Source organism: Ornithorhynchus anatinus, chromosome 3 (assembly GCF_004115215.2).
Source record: "Ornithorhynchus anatinus isolate Pmale09 chromosome 3, mOrnAna1.pri.v4, whole genome shotgun sequence".
Classification (NCBI taxonomy): domain Eukaryota; kingdom Metazoa; phylum Chordata; class Mammalia; order Monotremata; family Ornithorhynchidae; genus Ornithorhynchus; species Ornithorhynchus anatinus.
This window is the reverse complement of record NC_041730.1, coordinates 111,718,494-111,723,821: the sequence shown is the minus strand read 5'-3', so window position 1 is coordinate 111,723,821 and position 5,328 is coordinate 111,718,494. Positions and strand designations below refer to the sequence as shown.

At 43.5% G+C, this 5,328-nt stretch overlaps 1 non-coding gene across 1 annotated transcript; it reads right to left on the bottom strand.

Annotated features, from left to right (window-relative positions):
- Window positions 1-4,686: 4,686 nt before the first annotated feature.
- LOC114810915 lies at window positions 4,687-4,824 on the bottom strand. Its single transcript, XR_003758604.1, has one exon. It is a non-coding gene; the product is annotated as a small nucleolar RNA SNORA7 (small nucleolar RNA).
- Between the last annotated feature and the right edge of the window lie 504 nt (window positions 4,825-5,328).

Sequence of the window (5,328 nt, the reverse complement as noted above, 5' to 3'; positions counted from 1 at the left end):
CTTAGGACCAACAAAATTCCCTCACATTTCCTCTTATTTGCTCTTCAGTGGTCACAGAAAATCACTGGCCAGCATTCTTCTTACAAAACCTCTTCTATACTTGAAGAAAGTTAGTGTCACCCATAAACTTACAAACCTAATTCCTTAACTAGACTCTCTGTCCCACTAAACTCACTGTGGGCAGGGAATAGGTCTATCAACTCTGTTGTATTATACTCTCTCAAGCACTTAGTACAATGTTCTGCCTCCAGTAAGTGCTCAATAAATACCATTGATTGATTTAACCTTTCATTCAATAGTATTTATTGAGCGCTTACTATGTGCAGAACACTGTTCTAAGCACTTGGAATGTACATATCGGCAACAGATACAGTCTCTGCCCATTAACGGGCTTACAGTCTAATCTTAACCTTAATCTAACCTTTCACCATAGGACCTATTTTCCATCTTATTCATTATTGTCTCACTTCTCTGGGCCCATTCCACCTGCTCCATATCCTTTTCAAAGTGCAGATCCCAAACCAAGACTCTAATGAGGGTCTCGTTAGTCAAGGGTGAGGCAGAAGAGAAGCAGTGTGGCTCAGTGGAAAGAGCCTGGGCTTGGGAGTCAGAGGTCATGGGTTCGAATCCCCGCTCTGCCACTTGTCAGCTGTGTGACTGTGGGCAAGTCACTTCACTTCTCTGTGCCTCAGTTCCCTCATCTGTAAAATGGGGATTAAGACTGTGAGCCTCACATGGGACAATCTGATTACCCTGTACCTACCCCAGCGCTTAGAACAGTGCTCTGCACATAGTAAGTGCTTAACAAATACCAACATTATTATTACTTCCCAAATGTTACATGTCAAATGCCTATAGATATATCCCGGAACCGTTTTGGTCTTGTTAATAATAACTCTGTACTGTTCATTCATATTTACCTTTTGGTTAATTATGACAAAAATCATCATCATTGGAATGGTATTTATTGAACATTTACTATGTGATTTTCTGATCCCAATAAGGCGTAGGAGGGAAAAATGAAAGCTCATTGGTTAAAAAATCTCCCGCCTTAAGAGTAAACACTTCTTGTAGCTTCTGAACTTCCTTCCTACATGACTTCTCAAAGTTTAAATGATTTGTTTTTTCATGTAAATCTTTAAATAGGTCTCTTCTGTCCATGGCTGAATGCCTGCCTGCCCCTGTCTTTGGGTACTTCTGAAACAAAGCATATTTGTTTATATTAATTGACTTGGGGGTCAAAACCTGAGTTTTCCCAACTTCCTCATTCTCCAGGTCTGGAATACTACCGGCCCTGGAGAGTGTCATCTGTGGGTAAGCAAGAAGGGAGGTTAGACTCAATCAATGACATCGGGATGTATTCTCAATCAATCAATCATTGGTATTTTCTGAGCACCTACTCTGTTCAGGGTACTGTTCTATGTGCTTGGGAGAGTACAATACACTAGAGTAGGTAACACAGTCCCAGCCCACAGGGAGTCTACAGTCTAGTGGCTTTTCTTTCACTCCACCTGTAGACTGTAAGTTCATCCTTTAGACTATAAACTTGTTGTGGGCAGGGAATGTGTCTGTTTATTGTTATATTGAACTCTTCTAAAAGCTCAGTACAGTGTTCTGCAAACAGTGTATGCTCAATAAATGTGATTGAACTGTAGTTGCAATCTGCTCATTGACTCCAATAATTCCACAAGGTGAGAGGCTGTTCCAGAGGCCCAGAGATTTCTGTAAGAAAGTCTAGATATTTTCTAGGTCCAGCCAGTCAATCAATGGTGTTTATTGAGCACTTTCTGTACAACACTAGGTACTTGAGAATCAATCGATCAATTAATCAGTTCTATTTACTGAGTGCTTACTGTGTGCAGAGCACTGAACTAAATGCTTGGGAGAGTACAATACAACAGAGCTGGTAGACACGTACCACAACAGGCTTATATTTCAGAGGGGGAGACAGGTTAATATAAATAATTTATAACATATAATTTTTAGATATGTATATAAGTGCTGTGGGGTGAGGGTGGGGCGAATATCTGGTGCCCACAGGTCACGGATCAAGTGTACCAGAAGTTTCACCCTATTTTCAGAGGAGGTGGTGGGTCTCAGTTCCAAGCAGCTGGAAGAGTCTCTTTTCTTCTTCTTATTATTATTATTATTAAAAATAAGAAGAAGGAAAAGACTACTACTAATAATAATAATTGTGGAATCTGTTAACTGTTTACTATGTGTGAAGCACTGTACTAAGCACTGCGTTAATAATCAGATAATCAGGTCCTACAAGAGGCTCACAGTTTAAATAGGAGGGAGAATGGGTATTGAATCCTCATTCTGCAGATGAGAGAACTGAGGCACAAAGAAGTTAAGTGACTTCCCCAAGGTCATCCAGCAGAGAGGTGGCAAAGTCTGGATTAAAACCCAGATCCTCTAATTCCCAGGCCTCTTTCCATTAGGCGACGCTGCTTCTTGCAGCATTCTCAGAATCTTAGTCTCCTTGATTGGTTATATATTTTTTCTAGCTGTACCTCCCTCTAGACTCTCCCGCTTGTCTTCTTGCTCACATTGTCCCACCGGGGCTTGGAACTCCCTTCCTTTCCACATCAGCCAGACCACAGCTCTCTGTGGATTTTCAAATTCTTCCTAAAATTGCACCCTCTTTAACAAGCTTTCCCCTATTAACTTCCCATTGATACGCTGCATCAGACTATCTCTTCAGCTATCTCTAGCACATAGTAACGTATTTATGCCCTCCTAAGCACTCGTGTTTCCATGAGTACTCAGCTATTTATTTTGAACACTATAATTGCAAATATTTTAATGTCCGCCTCCCCCATTAGAGTGTAAGCTCTTTATGGGCAAGGAATCTGTCACATCCTTATTCTGAACTCCTTTAGACTGTAAGCTTGTTGTGGGCAGGGAATGTGTCTACCAGTTCGGTTATATTGCACTCTCCCAAGTGTTAGTACAGTGCTCTGCACACAGTAAACACTCAATAAATCAAATTGATTAATTGATTGATTTTCAAGTGCCTAGTTTAGTGCACTGACCCAGGTGGAAGTAGAGAAGCAGTGTGGCCTAGTGGATAGAGCTCGGGCCTGGGATTCAGAAGGACCTGGTTCTAATTCATTCATTCAATCGTATTTGTGAGCGCTTACTATGTGCAGAGCACTGTACTGAGCACTTGGATTGTACAATTCGGCAACAGATAGAGACAATCCCTACCCAATAACGGGCTCACAGTCTAATCCCAGCTCTACCACTTTTTTGGTGTGTGACCTTGGGCAAGTCACTTTACTTCTCTGTGCCTCAGTTCCCTCACCTATAAAATGCAGGCCCCATGTGGGACATGGACTGTGTTCAACCTGATTACCTTGTATCTACCCAGTTCTTAGAATAGTGCCAGGCACATAATAAACGCTTAACAAATACCACTGAAAAACAAAAAAAGTCAGTGCTCAATAAACGTTATTTCTACTACTAATTTTAGTATTACTACTACTTTCTGCAAGTCAGACAAGCAGTCTGGGAAGCTGTGTGTTCTGGCAGGAGACGGGGTGATATTTACAAAGACTCCAGCTTCAGGGTATTCAGGGTCCCCTGGGGTCCTGAAATCCAGCATGGTTTCTGGGCCGGCTCTTTCCGGACGGAAAGGCCGAACTGGCCATGCCTCTGCACTTGGTATCTGACTGAGTGAGCCGAAGGGCCCTGATCAGCAGATAGATGAGTTAGAGCAACTGCAAGGGCAAAGTAGAGTTAAAAGAGGCAACTAACTAAAGGAAATCGCTCTGGCCAAGCCATTATCCTCAAACAGATGCACATTCGCACACTCACACACCCTAGCGGAAAAGGCACCGGGCTGGAAGTCGGGGGACCTGGATTCTAACCTCGGCTCTGCCACTTGCCTGGCGCTTCCTCATCGATAAAATGTGAATTGCAAATGTTTTCCCTCCCCCTTAGAGTATGAGTCCCATGTGGAACAGGGACTGAGGCAGATGTGATTAACTCGTATCTACCCCAGCACTTAGTAAGCACTCGGTGTATACTACACATATTATCATCATCGCACATATAAGTAGTTGTTTTTTCTGTTCTGATTAGACATTAGGAAGGCTGCCTAAGTCACTTCTCAGCCTTAGGTTAGGACATTTTAACCCACCAAATAAAATTGCCTTTTGCTCACCTCTTCTAAGAGATGATGGAATGTGAAATGCTTTAGAAGAAAAATCCCAGCAGGCTGAGCATGGCTGGGGAGGCCCTTCGAAGACGATGATCCCCCAGAAGACAGCCTGTGCTAGTCCAGGAACAAGCTGAACCACCACCTTCAAGGAGTCAAACCTCAGCAGAGAGAACTAATCAATCCATCAATCAATCAATGGTATTTATTGAGTGCTTACTATGTGCAAAGCACTATACTAAGCACCTGGAATAATACAATGCAACAAAGCTAAGAGTCTGATTTTTCTCTAAAAGGGCACCTTGTCTTGTATGCAGCCATTTCTAACCCATAGGGACACCAAGGACACATCTCTCCCAGAATGCCCCGTCTCCATCTGCAATTATTCTGGTGGTGTATCCACAGAGTTTTCTTGGTAAAAATATGGAGTGGTTTACTATTGCCTGCTTCCACGCAGTCAACTTGAGTTTCCGCCCTTGACTCTCTCCCATGCTGCTGCTGCCCAGCAAGGGTGAGTTTTGACTTGTAGCTGATTGCCTTCCACTTGCTAGCCAGTGGCCAAGCTAGGAATGGAATGGGTAGGCCTCTGTTTGACTCACCCTCCCGTAGCCAAGACTGGTAGAGTACTGGAAACTCTCCAGGTGCAACCCTGAGAGGGCTTTAAAGGGCACCACATTTAGAAAATCACAAACCTTCCTCCCCACTTAGTGCTTCATAAATCCAGCAGTAGGGATTCCCCTTCCACAAGGGGAAATTGGAGCCCTGCCTTGGGGAGGAGGGAGTAAAGGAAGGGGTGACTGGTAAAAGGTTACAATACCACAGCATTTAAAGGAGGGTGAGAGTGTCTTTGGGGAACAGAGAATTCAGAGTATTTGTGCCAACTGACTGCTTCCCAAGGAAATACTGCTTCTGAAAGGATCCTGGGCCTGGGGCACAGTCAGCTCCCTCAGCCTAGGGTGGGGCAAGCTGGCATTCCTTTCTCCACAGGCTAACCTAACCCAGGGAGGGGCAGGTTAGTATATTCAACCGGAATGTTTCTTCTAGGGTATCCTTCCACTTTATGCTCTCTTTGTTGCAGCTTCCAAGAAAACTGATTAAGAGACTGCCATACCCAGTCAGTCACCGAATCCTGTCAGTTTATTCTTCACATCTCTAGAATTCTG